Raw genomic sequence first — 20,826 nt, forward strand, 5'->3', positions numbered from 1 at the left:
ACGCGAATGGACCGGGTAAGTAAATGTGCCCCTATGTGTCACACAGAATATTTTTATTTTGCCCTAAGATATACCTTTTGCTCTGCACCAAACTCCACCCCACACAGTATAATTATCCCCTTGGGTCCCTTCATCTCCCCCTCTGATATTGTGCCCCCTTCTCCCCCACATATTTAAGCCTCATCTTATTGTGTCTTCCTAACAGCTACCCTTCTTATTCTGCATTCCAAGCAGCTCCCCCTCTTATTCCCCCCCCCCTACAGCAACTTCCCCTATTATTTTGCCCCCCCCCCCCCCCCCAGCGGCTCCCTCTCTTGTTTTGTTTCTAAGCAGCTCATGCTCAAGCAGCTTCTCCACTCCCCCCTCTCCAACAGCTCCCCCTCTTACTGTGCCCCCACAGTATAATAACGCATACTCACCTTTCCCTGTTCCCCCGCAGGAGCTCCTCTCTTCTCTCCTGCTGTATATCCCACCGGGTGGAAGAGAGGCCAAAAATCAGGACTGTCCAGCTGGATCCATGACTGTTGGGAGATATGGATACTATGGAGACTGCTTATAGTCCCTTTCCAGCTCTCTTTCCTTTGGAGAAGGGAGGGGTGAGCAACTCTCAGCCCTCCTCCTCTCCAGCAGAACAACGCATGCCCGCCCGGCTTCGGCCGGACCAGTACATGTCCATGACAATGTAGCCTTTGAGTGGATTAAAGTGCTAGTGATTTACTTTATATCTACCCTCTGAGTCTCGTTCTAAATGTATATTGCATAGCAAGGGTTGATATCTCTGATTATATGTGATGGGTATGGAAGTCTAATTTTAGCAAGACATTAATAACTGCAATAACATAACAAACTAAAAGGTTACTTGTAACTACAAGTACACTTTAGCAAACGGAGCAATGACAATGACACAATGGGGCAGATTTATCAAGTGTCTGAAAGTCAGAATATTTCTAGTTGCCCCTGGCAACCAATCACAGCTCCCCTTTAAAATATTCATGAGCGCTGGTAAAATGAAAGCTGAGCTGTGATTGGTTGCCATGGGCAACTGGAAATATTCTGACTTTCAGACAGCTTGATAAATCTGCTCCAATATGTGTTATAATAACTACTTATATTAGGAGCATGAACAGAGAGAACCAATGTAAGAAGCAATTCACATCCCTCATAGTTAGGTATAAGTTCTTGTGGTATAATTTTGGTTAACAATAACTTATGCAAAAAGGTAATGAAACACTGTCTCATCAGAGGAAGCTGCGGGAAGTTTCTGCAGTGAAAAGCAAGGGCATTGTACCTGATCTGAGTAAAGTCCAAATAAACTGGGTCAACCTGGTCCAATACCTGTCGGTCTACCCCTGGGCGGATAAAGCTAGAAAGAAGTTCAGCGCCAGAATTCTCCCATTCTACTCTACATGCACATTAACTTCTGCTTCAAGGTGAGCACCCTCTTATTGCTGCACTGAACTTTTGTACTAGTTTTTACGTTATTACACGAGGAGAGCGTTCCTGTCTCCTTTTGTCTCCTTTTCCCCAGTTTGAGACTCGTGGTCTGAGTATCCACAGCCTACTCAGCCCCAGTCTCCCTCTCAGGTTTACCCCAGTAAAATATTAAGAGTATCTTGAATACATTTATTTCACGTGTAATAGTAATATTATATATTTACTTACCGTATTTTACTAATTAGGTTTTTACTTTCAGTTTTCAAGATGAACATATGACATGAGAACCATGTTAAATTGATGCAAGGAATCGACATCATCACTTCAGCTTGTATCAGAAATCAATGGGTTATGTATATTGAGGGTCCCTAACTGCCATCTCAAAAATCAGGGCTGATATACCTTTGAAAAAAAAAATCCAATACTTACCTTGGCTTGTGTTTGGCTTTGAAGTCAGCAGACGTCATCATATCATCATACTGCACTGCTGGCTATGGAGGGCTGCAGTAAAGTGCGGAGGCCAGTATAGGGGGGCTTGGGTAAGGGTGGGCCACACAATTTTTCTCACCAACAATTGTATTAGATAGAAAGGGGTCCTGGAAAAAATGTTTGCATGCAGCATGTCCCTGGTTACAAAAGAGTTGGAGACCACTGATGTATATGAAGAGTTATAGGATTACTCCTAGTGTCTGTCATTTTGGATGTTTGGACTGTTCATATTTGTGGTCACATCAGGCGTTTTGGGAGCAGATTACTTACAGAAATACCTGCCTCTAAGGTCACAATATTATCTCTTATTTCTGGATAAATGTAGTTACATGAGAATACTATCAGTTTCCCTCTTTGTAAATTTTCTTTGTACAGTTCTCTGCATGCGAATTGTACAAAGCAGATTTGAGCTTCCGCCAGTGATTATGGAACCCAGTACCTTGGACACCAAGGATCAAAACTTCTCATATGTCCCATCATCCAGATTGTAGACAGCTATCCTTATTTAGCCTTAGAGGTTAAAATACACAGGGTAAATTTATCAAGGCCTGTTCTTTGGTGTAAACGTGATTTTTCATTTTCATTTGAAACTTTTTATGCCTTTTCATCACCGAAAGCATGTTTACAAAAAGTGGGCTTGACTACATGATAGAGGCCTCCCCCTACCCCACAAATTTACTATAATTATCATACAAAATGGCAAGTATTATACCGTAGTTAAAAATCTACAAGAAACATCAGCCGTCATAGATGTGCATTTCTATGCCTTTTATAGACCTAAGTATCCCCCTGATCTGCTGGAAGTTTGCAGGGCACAGGACATAACAGAAAGTCCTACATACAGCAGCAGGTCATTGGACCTCTGGCTCCTACAGCATCATTACGATATGGGTGACCCTTTTGGAGTACATCACAGTATATTCCTATGAACATAATTTCATATGCAATTTTCAAAGCTGAGCAGAAAATGCTTGTATATAGCTCTAGGTATATGTCGGATGGTTGCCATAGATACCTATTCGACAGAGTGGAAAACACAAGTCCATCAATTTTTAACTTCTCTGATTTCCAGCAATTTAGTCCCATTGAGTACAATCAGACAAAATCACCAGGTCAACAAGTTTGGTTAAATGCAGTCACTGTAGCAAAAAATAACCAAGCCATCTAATAGTAATAGATTTTTTTACAGCTGTCTCCCCCTATCAAGCAAGTGATAACAAATCTGCCTAAAGAGATCTTCTTATAAGGCACCAGCTACAGCTAGACTACACAGTCACCATCATGGATTTCTAGGACCAGAATATTGATGATATATCATTAGGACGTTCCATTCAATATTGCATTGGTGAGATCCAACCAATGGCGTAACTAGGAGAGACAGGGCCCCCAAGCAGGCTACTGCATGGGGCCCCCCTTCCCACTTAAAAAATATACATATTAGTATACTCACACATGCAAGTTACAATCACATATAAACACACTCATGTGCATATACACATATACAGTACCATATGCAACATACTCACATACAGTATATACAGACACCATATACACATCACAGATACTGCATATATACATTACAGAATATGTTATATACATATTATGCTGGACAATGTGCAGTACAATATAGATATAATGGTGCACATCCTCCATTCTTTATTGTGTCAGGCCGGATGACGGGGGCCCCCTGGCACTGCGGGCCCCGTAGCGGCTGCTATGTTTACTACCGCTGTGGTTACGCCCCTGGATCCAACTCTTGGCATCCTACTAGGCAGTAGGTGATGAGACCTAGGAAGCTAAAGCTTTGTCAGTAACTTTCAGTAAGTTTGCAATATCCTATACAGCTGCTTATAAGTGAATGGTGTGGTCTGATTGCTGGGGCGTGCTGTAAGTGGGACCCTCAGTTATATGATATTGATGGCCAATTCTAATTTAGGCTTTTAAATGGGTTGTGCCAACAAGTTAACTGCTATCCAAAGGATAAGGGAATAACAAGCTGATTAGTTCAAAAGCTGGGACCCCACAGACCCACGAGATCTGGAAAAAGGAGGGTGCCCTTTTCACTACTGGGTTGTGGGTCCTGCCACTCCATTCAATTATATGAGAGTGATGTAAATAGCTGAGAACAGGGCTTGGATATGTCCGTTACTCCCATACCACTAAATGGATTGGCACGATGCATTTTTGTCCTGCTGCTATACCCATACTTTAGAATGGGACGCACTTTCTCCAGATTGCAAAGGTTTCTGCTCTCTCTACAGGACCCTTACCAATCAGATTGTTATTCCCCATTCTGTGGTTACGGGTTAACTTGTTTGGGGAATTGATATTCTTATGCAGAAGTTACACCACAATCAGTTTCAAATGAATCTCTCCAATGAGGAAATACCCAAATGTAGTAGAATATCTTCCCATCCCACACAAAAATGATAAAAGAAATGCTGCCATTGCCTAAAAAGGATCTTCTCTACACAGTATAAAATAAGTGATAGCAGTCTTGACGAAACAGACAATTTAGGCTATTTTTGAACCCATTTAAGTAGACATTTTAATGCCAGGAGGAAGATCATACTAGACCAGAGGTGGCGAACCTATGGCACAATTGCCAGAGGTGGCACTCACATCAATCTGTAGGCACCATGCTGTCAGCCTAGCCCAGGGCTTGCTAGACAGGACTCAAGGCCTCCATCTGCAGTCCAAGGTAACCCAGGACATTCCGGGCTCTATTCTATTTTCAAACATATCCTGGATCTGAGACTACTGGAGGAGATAGATGGTGTGGACACAGCTGGGTGACAATTAGAGCTACAGATCCAGGCCCTGTGTTTCTTATTGATCAGGGGTCCATGGAGGAAAGCTACAATGATACACAAAATTCTTCTACTGTATTGTTGTCATCAGGCCACTGATATGATTGAAGAGCAGGGAGCTATAATCTACCGCTTATATTGCCATGTTGGTACTTTGCAATAAATAAGTCGCTTCTCATTGTCTTTTGGGCACTCAGTCTTTAAAAGGTTCGCCATCACTGTGCTGGGGCTATCTATATAAGGAGGGTGAATGTGCTGGGGCTATATGTATACTGAGGAGGCATGTGCTGGAGCTATCTATATAATGAGGAGGCATATGCTGGGGCTATCTACATACGGAGGGGGCATGTGCTGGGGCTATCTACGTACTGAGGGAGAATATGCTGGGGCTATCTACGTACTGAGGGAGAATATGCTGGGGCTATCTACATACTGAGGGAGAATATGCTGGGGCTATCTACATACTGAGGGAGAATATGCTGGGGCTATCTACGTACTGAGGGAGAATATGCTGGGGCTATCTACGTACTGAGGGAGAATATGCTGGGGCTATCTACGTACTGAGGGAGAATATGCTGGGGCTATCTACGTACTGAGGGAGAATATGCTGGGGCTATCTACGTACTGAGGGAGAATATGCTGGGGCTATCTACGTACTGAGGGAGAATATGCTGGGGCTATCTACGTACTGAGGGAGAATATGCTGGGGCTATCTACGTACTGAGGGAGAATATGCTGGGGCTATCTACATTCTGAGGGGGCATTTTCTGGGGGAGCGATCTGTATACTAAGGGACAGGTGCTGGGCCTGTCTATATACTGAGGGGGCATTTGCTGGGGGCTATCTATATACTAAGGGACAGGTGCTGGGCCTATCTATTTACTGAGGGGGCATTTGCTGGGGGATATATATACTGAGGGAGTACATAATGCAGGGACGTGATCCCATTATAACAACAGTGAGTAACTAGCAGTGCAAGGGCTCTTGAACCTAGCAGCTCAAAAACTAAGCTTAAAATGATAATTGACCAGTAATTTTTTTACCAGGAGCCCATGACTAATATGTATTATTTATAGTACTGATTTCATCATGTAGGGGAGAGGCTTCTGGGCCCCCAAAGGGTCAAGGTTTATGTTATATGTATGTATGTATATAAAAGTGCACGTGTTTCACAGTACACAGAATGAATCGACAGCTCAGATAAGAAATATTCGAAAGAGGGACGGGACAGCAGAACAACGGGACTAGGGATCTGTCATCTCTAATTCCTGCCGTGTACATCCCCATGTGGTCAGCAGCTAATGGGACCGATCTGTGTAAGTGTATAAATATATATATCACTACATAAATGTGTGTGGATAAGTGGATAAATGTGTGAGTATACAAACATGTATATTTTCTGAGGGGGTAGGGGGGCTCCAGTCAGAGGGCTGTCCCGCTGTGTGCTGTATAGTCTATTGATGTCCTCAGGATGACAATATACCCCCTGAGGAAGCGTGGGCGAAACACGCATTGGGGTGTCCGAGAGCTTTTCCTGCCACACCACATTATGGGTAAGACACTGGTCTTCTACTCTTATTTCCACCAAATGTATTAACCTTAGTTATTAGGTGCACCCCAATTGGGATATATGTACTTTGGAGATTACTTAAAGACAACAATTGTGCTAGGTGTTACCCATTTGGTGGATATACCCCTTGGTGTTAGTGAGGTGGGCAGCTAACTCGGACCATTTATATTGGATTTCTTCCATTAACATCTATTGTAATTAATTTTATTTTAATATGTTAAACTGAATAAAATTTCTATTTAATTTTATATTTGAGAACTGATTGGCTCCTTTTTTTCTTATATGGTATTGATTATGTTTGGGAGTAGTTCCGTATTTTGAGGGTGGACGGCTTGACTCCTGGTTCCATTATGTAGCAAGATGAAGATGTGGTTTCTGATAGTTTAAAGAGAACCTGTCACCAGGTTTTACCCCACTCAGCTAATGTATGAGATGTCCATTCTAGAATTCCTTCTTTTATGTGAATTCCCACCCTTTACGTTCAGAAGCCCCTATCTTCCCTATGGATGAGCAGGATGTTCCTTTCTCTGCTCGTAGTGGAGCCATGCATTAAAAGGGTCCCAGAAATGCCAAATCAGCACTTGACCAGTAAATGGGCTTGGCAGCCGCTTTTTGCTTCGTCCTATAAAGTACATGCATGCTTGGCTGACTTGAGCATGCATGTTAAAGGGATGGTTATTCATTGTGAACATGAGGACAGTACACGAGAGGTTGTCTGACCGTATAAATTATGTCTATTGATATAAAACCCTTCAAAAACTGCAGATACAAATTTGAGGAGACTGTGGATCAAAATCTAGTTTCACGAAAAAAAAATAAGAGCAGCTGATGTGTGTATGACAGCACTTCAGCATATAGTGAAGCACAGCACAGTATAGGGCAGCACAGCACAGTATAGAGCAGCATAGCATAGTACAGAGCAGCAAAGGGTAGTAGAGCGCAGCATATAGCAGCTAATAATCATATAGGGCAGAAAAGCAGACTATATGGTAGTAAAGCGAAGTACAGTGCAGTATAGAGCAGCATGTGACAGTAAATGGGAGCATTATAGAGCATCACATCACTATACACTGCGTTCAGACAATGCTTTTTGGTGCATTCCAAAGGCATTTGTCGCTTTCCCGCTCAGGTCCGCCGGAGTTCAACATCTTCTTCCCGGTGTATGTAAGTGCTTTGTCTTGCAACACAATTCGAATCTTAAATCCTGCGCTCAGTCCGATTCAGTAGGGTGGTCCGACGACACACTCCCCCCCCTCCCCCCAGTTTCTGTTGCATGAAAGTCAGCGCAGCTGCGCCACAATCCGATCGCAAGCGACACAATTCCCAGTTAAATACCTGTCACAGTGGCACAAATCCCAGAAATTTCCAAAATTCCGATGGCCCTTAGTAAATAAGCCCCATTGTGTGCAGTATATGGCAGCACAGTAAAGAGCAGTATAGGGCAGCACCTCCCATCATTACTCTGTAATATCTTATTTTATTTGTATATGTTCCCTAGAATCTGTAAAGTGTATTATTATATCACAGTATAGAGCAGCACAGGGCAGCACATCACAGTATAGAGAAGCATAGGGCAGCACATCACAGTATAGAGCAGGACATGGCAGCACATCTCAGTATAGAGCAGGACAGGGCAGCACATCTCAGTATAGAGCAGTATAGAGCAGGACATGGCAGCACATCTCAGTATAGAGCAGGACATGGCAGCACATCTCAGTATAGAGCAGGACAGGGCAGCACATCTCAGTATAGAGCAGTATAGAGCAGGACATGGCAGTACATCTCAGTATAGAGCAGCACAGTGCAGCTCCTCTCTCCTCAGTAATGACTGTATACACTCAGTCCTCCTCCTCCTCCTCCTCCTCTCCCCAGCAGGCTCCGCCCCCGCGCGGTCACGTGCCGCCGACGTCAGGGAGGTGCACCCAGTGACTAGCATGTTGCCGCTGTACGTTGATAAGGAGGCAGCGCGGGTGTGAGCGAGCACAAGTGCTAAGGAGAGAGACGCGGCGGCGGCTGCTGGAGCTGCATGATGGCGGGCGGAGAGACGGGCTGTAAACAGAGGCAGGGCGCCCCGTGTGCCGGCTGTCAGAGCGGGGGCGCAGGGGAGAGGGCTGCGGAGGGGACGGCTAGTGTATGGAGGACGGGGAGCGCGGGCTGAGGCAGAAAGACAAGGACAGGGAGGCATCACAAAATGGCGGAGAGAAAGAGAGCGCAGGCAGCTGCTTTGTTCTCCGCTCTGCCCTGTGCTGGATACCCCGGGGCCCCCGTGTAGCAGAGGGGGCAGCTAGTGCCTGGCACCCCGGGCTGGGTGCTGGGGCTCCCCGGCTCCTGTGTGGCCCGGAGCAGCGGCTGACACATCCTCCCTGTAATGGCGGCGGCTCGGGTGAGTATGGCGCCTGCTTCTTCTTCCCTCTTTGTCCTTGGGTGGGGAAGAGAAAAATAAGCGAATGTCCTTGAAGAGCGGCTGGCAGTGCTCGTGTGGCCCGGTGTGTGGCCCCTGTGCTGTGGGCTCCCCCGGGGCCCCTGGGCTCTCAGCACGGCCACTTTATAGTCTTTATAGTCACATTTTAGCCCTTTTTCTCCATTTTTGTGCTGCCTGGTGCGGCTCCATGCCTGTCAGTGCTGTGCCCTCCATGTCTGTGCCCAGCACCCCTGTGCCCAGCCCTCCGCCCCGATACCTCATTTTCTCCCTTTTATGAGGATCCTGATCCTTTATAGTAGACATATTACATATATATAGGACAAGGAGGTTGTCCTCGCTCCCTCCATTATAGATCTGGATATACAGCACATACTGCGTCTATATACCAAGCAGAATTTTCTATGTGAGGTGTTGGCTTTTAACTCTTCCCCTGCCAGGGCTATTTTTTAGGTTATTGCGTATGATTTCTATCCCTTTATTTATACAGTTATAATATGAGTGACAGCGCTCAGCTCCCATGTATCCATGTATTTTATCCCCTCCTTGTGCCCTTCCATAACCAGATGGATTTCATGTATATTTTAGCTTTTTACGTATATACCCAGAGTTCATGTCAGACAATGAATTTGCACATTTGATTTTAGAAGATGTATTCTGCTATAAAGACGTCCCAGATGTAGATATTTTGCACGTTGATGTCTGTTGTTGTTAGCCGTAGTATTATACGTAACGTTATGTACAATATTCATCACTTTGTTATAGTCTATTCTTGTATGAAACATTTTATGTATAGTTACTTATACATGGAGAATATACAGGTTATACAAGATGAAGTCGGATGATTTATATTCTGTATATTGGAGCTGTTCTCTTAGATCTTTATGGTTATTGATGCTGGATGTATTTTCCTATATATTAATAGAAATGTTTCACTTGCTTTCAGGTGGAGTCATGTTTTTAAGATTTTTGTTTTGCAAGTAAGTATTTCTTGTTTTTACTATATCATGTTACATTTTTCTTTTAATTTTCTAGCTTTAAAATAAATGATTGAAAAATGTCATATTACGCTTGTGCTAACAAGTACTTCTTATCTGCAGTTACACTGAAAGATGGTCTTGTCCTGCATGATAGATGACAAGGAGGTCTGATCAGGTGTGTGGCTTATTCTCGTAGTATTTTGTTCATATTCGCATAAATATTTTACAGTGTATAAATATTAAGCAGAATGAGTTTTCAATACCTTCTGCTTTACAATAATTTTACCTTTTTTTATGATGGAGATTGTTGATCTGCTTATATTTTAATTAAGAAATGTGCGTTCCGGGAGTTATAATACTAGAACGTTGTAGAGGTGTTACTGGATGTCATGTTAATGTTATACTTTATATACCTCGTTCTATGGAATTATGTAAATGCCCCATCTCTAACCTGTATTTTACTGCTGGGGTATAATTCAAAACTGAATGTCAAGGTTTTATAACATCCAAAGATTAAGTTTAATTCACCACCAAATATTTTAAAGTTTTATAGTTAAGATTTATATTTTGAAGACTTGCTAACAAGAACATATATTTATAGTCTAATCTTGTAGACTATCTGAACACCATGCAGATTGGCAATCATTTTTTCCATTATTGGAATTTTTTACATGTATAAACGGTGCAAAATGACACAATACTGTTTGTATTATTTGTGTGTGTATATATATTTTATTTACACATGCACAAATAATTCACAGTAATGAGTTGTAAAATATTGCACCTAAACTACTAAATAAAAAAAAAATATAGAAATTTAAGCTTTGTGGTACAGATTATATAGTTAATGTATTTATATATGCATTACGTTGCTAATGTTTGCATTTACTGTATGTTTGTGCTTTATATTACAGCGCCGATATTTCCATCAAATACCATAAGAAAAATATTTTAATCTATAAATATGTAAACGCACACGCCAAGTTTATTTTATATTTTTTTTATAATTTCTCCTACAATAGGTTCCAAGTTATAAAGAGAATATAAGGCAGCGTGTCTGCAATTTTTATATATTTATGTAATCACCCAATACTGATTCCTTAGGATATTGTTATTAAAATATGGAAATATAAGTTTAGCTTTGTACGTTATAAAGTGGAAATTTATTTCCTCGTACCACAGAGCTTTGGAGTTTTTAAATTTATCTAATATGTACATTTTGTTTGAAAAAGGAGGAAAAGTGCTTGTACTACTTGAGTGTAAGGCTCCTTTCAAAGTCCCCTATTGCCCCTCCCATAGGGCCACTAGATGGCAGTATATTTCATTACAAAACCAGTTTTTTTTTTTTTTACTTAGTCTTGTCACATACCAAAAATCTTGGCCAAATGGAAATCACAAAAGAAAGGCGGAGTCTTGAGGTCAGCCATTTTACAACCTGTAGGGTTGAGAATAAAGGACCAGGGACATGTGACAACCTTCAGTTGTTTTCTAGTTAAACTAGTGTGTGCCTCTTACATAAAAATCAACAACAAAAAATCCCACTAAAACACAAGTTCAATTTTTATTTCTGGTTTAAGACATATTCAAACTATTAGGTCATTCCTTGCATAAAATGTCCTCTTTTAAGACGATTTGCTGTTATCCACGTAAAATTAAAAAGAAAGCATTAGTTCTCCATCCACTTGCCTTCAGTTGGACCACAAAGCGTACAAATATTATCAGTGCTGGAACATCTTGGGAAGTTGTACTGTACTGTCAAAGGGGTGTGTCCTATGGTAGATATAATAATTATACCTTCCTATGTCAGACATGGTATCCTATCCACTTCGTCTAACCTCAGGCATCTAATGAATGTTAAATGGTCGCTAACCTTTCAACTGCAATGAATACAAGAAGCTTTGATTTTTAACAGAGCCCTTCATCCATGTTGGCTCTTATCTTGCTTCCTCTTTTATTACAAATTCCCTTTTCACTCTGAAATATATATCTAGCAAGATGAAATTCAGAAGATCTTTGAGGTGTTGTGTTACATAGAAGCTTTAAGTATAAAGGAAGTGGGGGGGGGGGGGGGGGGGGCTGTGAGCTTGCACATGTATTTATAAAGTGTCCGCATCACGTTTGTCACGGCTGCATTATACGCAACTCAACACAAAAATTTGGTACGGAAAGGGGCGTTGCTGTGCACAGTCAGACCATGCGCCACATTTATCATGCAGTGCATGGAGCGCCAGATTCGTGAACAGTGTGCCACAATTCATGAATATGGCGCCCCCTGCACACTACAAAGAGAAACTGCACAGAGTACAGTTTGCACTATTTTTGGTAAATTTGGGCCACAGACTGCAGAGCGGGAAATGAACTGCAATAGAGAAACTTCTTAATTTTGGAGTTATCAAAGATGTGCACAAACGCAGGATATCCTGTTTTTGGGATTTGGCTAGGCATTCACTAGAAAGTTGCTTGCCATATAAGCGAACCTAAAATGCTGCAGAGCTACTCATGTGACTGACAAAAGGAATGGGAGTAAACCATATTGGGGCTGTATCTGAACATAAAATATATATATATATATGTGCACCATTTATTCTGATGGACTTTGTTTTTGCACTGGATCACTGCCTGTAGTTAATCTCTGTTCTGGTGATGTATGTTCTAACTATTTGTATCATTTTTTTTTCCCCCTCAGACACTCCTGGACACCGACATTTCGGTAAGTTCTTGGTTTTATTTATCTTAAACTTGACGCTGTCAACTGAGAATAAATTGTTTTTATTTTATCATGAATAAACTTGAAGATTGGAGCAGATGTAAAGAACAACTCCTCTGCGCATAGATATGGTGGATGTTATTAATTGCTACAGCCACCGCTGCAGTAACAGGTCGCCTCACACAGTTGTCATAGTCTATTGTATCATGCACTATTTTTAGTGTGGGTGTTGGTTCTGTCTTGTGACAACAGAACTTTAACCACAATTAGAGACACTTAAAAAAAAAAAACAAACAAAAAAAAAAAACCTAAGACTAGAAATTATTTTTATTTAATGCAATCCCTTCCGTTAGAGGCGTTATGGAGGGAGTGGAGATCTCCTGTGTGATTTGTCATGAATGGAGTTTTTCTTTTAAACATCTGCTGGCAGCAGCCATTGTTTGTTGGATGCATTGTTTGTTCATATAAACTGTATTGTTTGTATAGAAATAACTACTAGTTTACTATCAGTGAGACATGCTGTATCAATTGTCTACAAAATCATGGCTGCCGGTAAACTGCGGATTTGATATGCGTTGACTCCACAGTTGCATCAGTTTTTTTCCTATTACACTCAGACCTTGAGTAACTTATTAGCTGCATGTTTTTTCAGATACACCTTCAAAACCATAGAATATAATAGACTACAGGTGAATACACTTGTAGCGTTTTCTATATAATGTTTATACACAGGAGCCATCATGTGAAGTGGTTGGCACTGAAAGAAAATATCCCTAACTTGCCTTATGAGTGTTAAGCTGTATTGATGGCTTCATGTCTCTGGCCATTGCACACAGCCTGGTTGTTCACAGAACAGACTGTAATTTTGTCATATCTCATTGAATGAGCACTGCCGGGAGCAGGACTCACCACATTGTCATCTATGAAACTGATGAGACCTTAACTCCCCCACACGGCTAATGTCCTATGCTAAAATCATTGTTTTGGTACAGAACTGATGCAGAGAATTGGGTCAATGAAATACAAATGCCACAAGGTGTGTTACATGATTGGGCAAAACTACCTGCAACTGTGTGGGTTCCACTTGCCATTTGTCGTAGATGGTAAACATACAAAGAATATAATTGCCTCTCATGTTTGGGTTTTATGGGGAGATGGGTAAAGTCTCATGTATTGCCTATTGCTGAATGGGTATAGCAGCTCGGCTGTTTAGATATTGACACAATTGGATGTGTATCGCCGGTTTTGGAGAGAGAAATTTTGCATCCGGACACTGAACCTGCAAGGGGATGGCCACACATATTAAAGTTTCAGTACAAGTTTGTCCATGTTGAACTTGCTTTGGTGCATGTGCACTTCAGGACACGTAACCCGTCAGCAGCCGCTTCTGGGGCATCCACTGTCATTCTGTGATAACCCACTCGTTACTGTATGCAGTACAGTCCCTAGTCATCTACAATGCCCCTGCCTGGAAGGTTGTGCAAATATCCTTTTCACTACCTTCCAGGCAATGTCATCACTGTAGGTGGACTCTGGTGTCTTTTGAAGAGGTTTGTGTATAGTAATAAGCGTCTGTTATACCTCTGCCCTCACTTGGCAAAAGAACCACAGAACATCAGCGGAAGACCCTGAGCAAGTTTGTTATTGTAGGGCTCCATTTACATGAATGTTTTGTCCACCTAGGATCTGTTAATTTAGCAGACGGCACACTGTTTTGGGCTCCATGTGCGAGCCTTTGAGCAGCCTTTTTTTTGTGTGTCATTGGTAAGCGGACTTTATAAGCCAATGACACACAGACCGCAGAACTGTTTGTGGCTCCAGAACACATGGGTGAACTTTCGGAATTTTACTTTGACCAACCCCTGTTCACATTGGCAGTGTCACTTCACAGTACAACCGCTGCTTCTAAAAAATTTGGACTTGAGCAGAACTTATTGTAAAAACAGAGCTCGTTAGACACCTCTGGTGTGAGATGCAGAACAGATTTGTGCTTCCAGAGGTGTCTAACGAGTTCTGTTGGTTTTTAGAAAAAGTTCTACTCAAGTGTAAATTTTGGTGGGGGGGAAAAGTTTTACAAAACTTTGAACTGTAGCTTACAAAATAAGCCCCATTACCATAAGCTACCGTATTATCCGGACTATAAGGCGCACTTACATAGGTCCCTGCTACCGGAGACAGCAGATCTCCAGCGGGAACTGCAGACCACGTGGCACGAACAACAGGCGCCATAGCGCGAACCAATTTCTGCCGCGTGGTCTGCAGTTCCCGCTGGAGATCTGCTGTCTCCGGTAGCGGGGACCTATGTAAGTAAGGTCTGCTGCCCTCCTCCACCTGAACGGACCCCCTTCCCCGGAGACCGCTTACCTCTTGCCAGGTCTGTCTCCGCTCTGCTTGCCTGCCACGCCCCCGGACCCTGCGCCTTATAGTCCGGTGCGCCTTATATATGGAATTCCATATATAAGGCCTTTATTACTAATGCGCCTTATAGTCCGGTGCGCCTAATAGCCCGGAAAATATGGTATCTTTTAGTCCATGTCTGTGCACTCAGCAGCCTTTTAAGTATTAAGACACAATTCCAGGTGGTGTTCCTGCTCTGGAATCATCATTCTCCTATATTTTATTGGAATCTCAAATATATAAAGAATTCTAATAGTTATGCCCCAGGAGGCAACTTTTGTTTTTCACAAACCTCAGAGTAGCGCCCCCATTGTCTGCTGAGGAAAAGACCCAACAATAAATAAGCCCCGCCCCTTAGACACCTCCCAGACAGAAATGGAAGCTTGGCAGGAATGTAACACCTGTGTCTTGTATCAGATTATACACGTGTTTTCAAATTCATCGCAACAACTAAGAGGAGATTTGCCTTATTACATTGCTGTCCACATTTGGGAGATTTATTAATCTGTACACAACAGATTTCTGTCGTACTTCCTTTATAAATGTGGTGCAGACACCTTTTTAATGTGGTTTTGGACAGTTTTCTGCCTCTCCACGACTAAAGGGTATGGCCTATGAAAATGGGGCATGGCCTTACACCAAAAATGCTGCTGACCTGACAGAATTTTGCCTTAAGTTTTCTGGCGTTAAGTCAACTAATAGGAGGTGCAGAGTACATCTAGACAATCTTATACTAGGACAGATTTATCATCCAGCACCAGACACTTATATGAATCTGGTGTAGAATAAGACTGTCTAATCCAGTGGTTCTCAACCTTTGTAATACTGTGACCCCGCAATACAGTTCCTCATGATGCGGTGACCCCAAACCATGTGATTCTCAGCAAAAATGCAATAAAATCGTGGCCTTTGATGGCTTTAGGTCACCCCTGTGTGTTGGTCGTTTCACCTGGGGTTGCGACCCACAGGTTGAGAACCGCTGGTCTAGTCTAACTCTGCAGTGTCTAACCTTAAGACACTTTACAAATTTGCCCTAGTTTGTTTAGAAAACATGTGCGTTAACACATGGTACGTTATGGCCCTTGCTGACGCGATCTGAAATTTATTATAGGGAAATGTCATTGAATTTTTTAATATTTGTTTATTTTTTGGTTTTTACTTTATATGCCCCCCATTAGGTCATAAAAGACCACTGTGCAGGAGCAGTAGAAAACTGCAGCGGTGTCTAGATATCGCAGCAGATTTGCAACCTGCGCCCCCTGACGTCTAAAGTCAGCGGGCGGTCCTAGATGAGTTTACAACACGTGTCAACATGATGTAAACAAAATATTGACAGCAATGTAATTGGGCAAATATCCTCTTCTCTGCTGCGTTTGGAAATGCATGCGTTGACACAATGTGATCACACCCCTAACGATTACTATTAAAAAAATCAAAGGAAAGTTCCCTTTATAGTAGCATGTGTTTCTAGATGGGCTCTTCTTTTTAATTCTATGTCCTCTTGCCTGAAGTGGCTGCCACCAGCAAGGATCATGCTGCATTTAAAGGAAGGTTGAAGGATTGTAAACCAAGCACAGACATACTGGTGTGTGAGCCATATGCTCTTCTTTTAGTTTCTTGTGCCCTTGTTTTTAGGAAAAAAATCATGCAAATGAGCTTGATCGGCCTCTATAGATATGGAGCCTGGAGCCCTTCAGGCTCATGCACATAATTTTAAAAGCCTTTTTTTGTGATAACGAGGGCATGAAGAGCTAAAGAGCGGATCCTGCCATAGGCGGCACACACCAGAATGTCTGTGCTTGGTTTACATTCTTTACCCTGGTGGTAGATTTCCTTTAAGCATTCGGAAACCATATAAATTCATTTTAGATCCTGGAGTTCATTCAATGTGTAACTTTAGTCAAAATGTCATGTTTGTGGATCCGTGCAATATTCTTCTGGTGGTTTCCAATTTTATGTGAACACCTTGGTTTAGTTTAAAGTTGGATATTTGCTGTAGATATTTGCAATGTTAACTGTTGCCCAGTCGTGTTTTTATGTATTTGTTTCCCCTTGGAGAACCTGTCATTAGGATTTAGGGTACAACCTTACACCTACCTGTCATTCAGGAAGGTAACAGGATCACAATGATGTATTTTGTAGCAATGGAAGGCTGCATACAAGTGGCCTGTAAGTAGTCAGGGGGGTGGAGAAGTCACACTGGGATGTCCACTCCTGGCTTCATTGATGTCATTGAAGTCCAGTTACATCTGGGACATTAATCAAACCAAGAGGGGACATCCCAGAGTGGCTGTTCTTCGCCACCATGGCTTCTTGCAGGTCACTTGAATACAATGTTCAGATATGTGTAATTCTGAATCTCCCATTATATAAAGGACCTCATGTGATCCTGTGGGCTATTATGGCAATTTGTGGGCCTAAATCCTCGGTCGGCTCGCTTGAGGCATCAAACTTGCTACAAAAATATGATTTTGCTGTTTTTTTTTATTTTGTTAGGGTCTGTCCACGATTGTTTCTTTTAGGTACCTAGGTCCAGGTATATTGCAAGAGTATTACTTCTAGTAAGATTCAGCACCAGCATACATATGGCCCAGAGGTTTATATATTGCTTGCCCTATATGTTGGGTAAAAGTTTCAAACCAACAGGTTCTCCTACCCTGGATCACCGGGTTAGTGTTGGCACATCTGTGGGGGCTCTTTGTTCTGTATTTATTCCATATATCAAAGCTTTAAGATCAGAGATTTTAAAATGGGAGTTTTTTTTTTTTTTTTTTTAACTTTGAGCAAACTATGTGTCTATGTCCATAGCAACCAGTTTTTAAGCTTGAGGACCTGTGTAAGACTTGTAGTGAGCTTCCTGAAACTTGTGCTGTGCATTTAGGACCTTGCGGTCAATGAGTTTAAATAAGTGATTATGGGGCACAGGCAAAATAAGATTTATGTGAGACAATAGGAGTGAGGGCCCTGCTCTCAAGAGCTTACAATCTATGAAAACCCCCCTTGAGTTTCTGAGACAGGTTTGTTGGGACAGACGACCCTGTGAATAATAGTTGGTACTTACAGCAATAATCTTGAATGAACTGGAGCAACATGTAATAATGTACAGTCAGTCTTGCATGGAAGAGCCCCATCCCATGAGCAGAGTGTAGTGTGCTATATGTCTCCAGTCGGGGTGGGGGGGGGGATGCACAAAATGCTTTAGCCTAATATCCCATGATAGGTGTCCATCACTCGCTAATCCTGAGCATCTGTCATGGCTCTGGAATCCATTATACTGGTCGGTCATGTGATCTGTATTAAGACCCCACTACTGTATGAGGTCACATGACAAAGTCTATGCTCTTAAATGAATTGCTGCAGCACAAGGGAAGAGAAAACAAGGTGCACACTGGCCTTCCTGCTGCAGATAGGACACTTCAACTGTCTGTGTTAGTAACATGAGGATAGACAGGGCCGCGCCTGATCAGGGGGGGTGTCTTGCATAGACTGGCTCAATGCTACTGACCTGAGGCAGTGTTCATACACCGTTTTTACAAGGTGTTAAAATTGTGGGAAGGCCATGTTTGTGATGTAAACATAATGTTAACACAGCATGACTGATACTAAAATATTATAACCATAAATGGTAAACAATGCATACACAAACACTAAGTTTGCAGAATTTTAATGGCTGTGTTCCACATTGTTTATGGATGTCTGATTTTGCAGTTTAAACTTAATTTTTTTTAAGTTGATTGATTTTTTTTTTTTTAATTTGAAAAAAATTTTAGCAAGTCTACACAAGTTATAGTTTCGCTATATTTAAGTGTCGCCAGGTTGGCGTGTTTGACCTCCATCTGTAATATCAAAGTGTTTAGTCTCCCTGCAGCACCTCTACAGGAGAAATGCAGCATTACAGCATGCACACCCAATAGTGTGTATGGGGAAAGTGAAGTTTTTCTGAATTGCTTAACTTTTTTAAGATTTGGGCAATATTAAACCTTACAAAAAATGTATGAATATCTAAACAGTTCTATAATCTGGAACTGAAAAAAAAATGTTGGATTGAATTGCATAGGTCACGGTACAATGGTCTTAGATGTGTAAGCATAGATAATGTGTATGCACACAATAGACCTATATATGAGAATTACTTGGTGTGTTTGCTGAAGGTAATGTCTATAAGCCGTCTGTTTTTCTGGTCGGGAATTTGACAGAAGGTAGTGGAGGGATTGGCCCAATTTTTTTTTTTTTTTTAGGCTATTTGCATTTGGCCATAGACTTTGAACTGTGAGGCTGGGCAAATGCTTGGATTTAGTTTTGTTTATCTTTTGGCTGAAGCCTGGTGATTTAATGGGGGTGTCAGTGGTAGCCCCCAGTCTTCTGCTATTGCTCACTGGAATACCTCTTGTGGCTGTAAATTGCTTCCCATGTTGGCTGCAGTAGGGGCAAAAAAATGGTTGTTTGCTCCAAGTTGAATCCAGAAGTATATGGCCGATCTTCTAACCCCAATATTTTAAGTAAATGAATAAAATGTTTCTGCTTTAGTTACACCTGCCTGTGTCACCCATGACGAGGTGCTGCTATGGATTACTACCCAGCTCTGCCACATCGCCCCCCGGCAGTGACTGGGCCACTGTTATTAATTTATGACTGGATGCCGACCCGATTAATCTATACGGTGATGACCATTCCTGTCGTGTATGTGGATATGAGGTTAGAATTTATTGGATTCTGGGATTCGTTTATTGTAGTTTGTCGTGATTTCTCAAGTGTTGGTCAAAATGTAACTTCAGTTCTGCAATACAAATGAGTTCTATGTAATTTGCACCTCTCGGCCTAAAATGATGGCTTATTGGAGACAAGTCAGATGCTTTGAGCAAAGTGAAGGGAACCTAAGGACCATGCTTTATGCTGATTGCCTACAGTCCCTAAAATATACTGGCTGGCTACTCATAGGTCCTGGATTTTTATCTTCTCTCAAACTATTGCAATAGCTGCAACTTGAAGCTTCCCGGCCCTGGTCTAAAATCTGTCATGTGGGCCCTAAACCTACTATGTGCATGGAGTTTTCTTTAGGCCCGAGCTAGGTCCAAATGTGTCTCATAGCTCTGCACCCTCTTTAGCTCCTCCTTTCTGGAGGCCCCAAGGAAGGGAAGTTGTGTAAAGGGTATGGGAAATGGTTCACATGGATCTGATTGCAACCCTAGAAATCTAGCACTCAGTAACTGCTCTCTCTGTATTGGTAAGTGACTTACCCAAGAGTAATACCCACATTCCAATGGCCTTTCTCTTTTTGATTTTTCAAAGATGTCCCAAGTCCCTGTGCAGGTGGAGTCTACTGAGGAGAAGCCAAGACTGGTCATTCTAATGTCAAGTGCTGGGAACGTAACAGATTGTCCTAGACTCCAACTCATTCGACTAGTCGAGAACAGACTCTGCCAAAGTCAACTTCATTACTGAAGCACCAAGAACTTTGAAGAAGTGCCGCCATACTGCTCGCCATGATCTCGTGTTGTGAATGTTTATTTCCTTTCTTGGTTTTGGTTCAAAATCCTAACGTTTCTTAATGACTATTGTCAAACCTGTTCAATAAAGAGACCTTCATTCACCCAAATAGCTTGTCTCGTTCTTGGTATTGGAGTCGTCAATGATTCTGTGTTGGGTGTGGTTACTGCACTCTACTCTAAGTGTTTGTTTTTACTTGGTGTGTTCACATAGAACAAATGGGTAGGAATGGGCATAATTGGTAATATGGGCAAGAAACTCAATTTTGTTGACCCAATGGTTGGAAGACATGGCCACCATGTCCAGAACATGAAGCATCTGCACTGTGCATGTACAACTTAACTTCTCCAGGTCAATGTAGACCTTAAGCCTTCTGGGTTCTGTACAGTTCTGGTCTCAATGACCTCCCCCTAATGGGCAGTGATGGATCTGCAATGGCTGCACAACCTGTATACTATAGCTGAAGGTTGGGACCATCTCTGACCTCCAGTATGTATGGGATAAACTCAACTTAATGGTTTTTCAAGGTGCTT

The 20,826-nt window shown here is 42.1% G+C and overlaps 1 long non-coding RNA gene across 3 annotated transcripts; it reads left to right on the forward strand.

The window, feature by feature from the left end:
• Positions 1 to 1,315: 1,315 nt before the first annotated feature.
• LOC140127641 (uncharacterized) lies at positions 1,316 to 20,396 on the forward strand. 3 transcript variants are annotated; one of them, XR_011855037.1, is made up of 6 exons: positions 1,316 to 1,430; positions 5,909 to 6,049; positions 9,669 to 9,702; positions 9,823 to 9,877; positions 12,389 to 12,412; positions 20,096 to 20,396. It is a non-coding gene; the product is annotated as an uncharacterized lncRNA (long non-coding RNA). The 3 variants fall into 3 exon arrangements; XR_011855038.1 differs by lacking the exons at positions 1,316 to 1,430; positions 5,909 to 6,049 and adding an exon at positions 8,231 to 8,248; XR_011855036.1 differs by lacking the exons at positions 1,316 to 1,430; positions 5,909 to 6,049 and adding an exon at positions 8,255 to 8,686.
• Positions 20,397 to 20,826: the final 430 nt, after the last annotated feature.

The sequence above is a fragment of the Engystomops pustulosus genome, chromosome 4 (genome assembly GCF_040894005.1).
Source record: "Engystomops pustulosus chromosome 4, aEngPut4.maternal, whole genome shotgun sequence".
Lineage (NCBI taxonomy): Eukaryota > Metazoa > Chordata > Amphibia > Anura > Leptodactylidae > Engystomops > Engystomops pustulosus.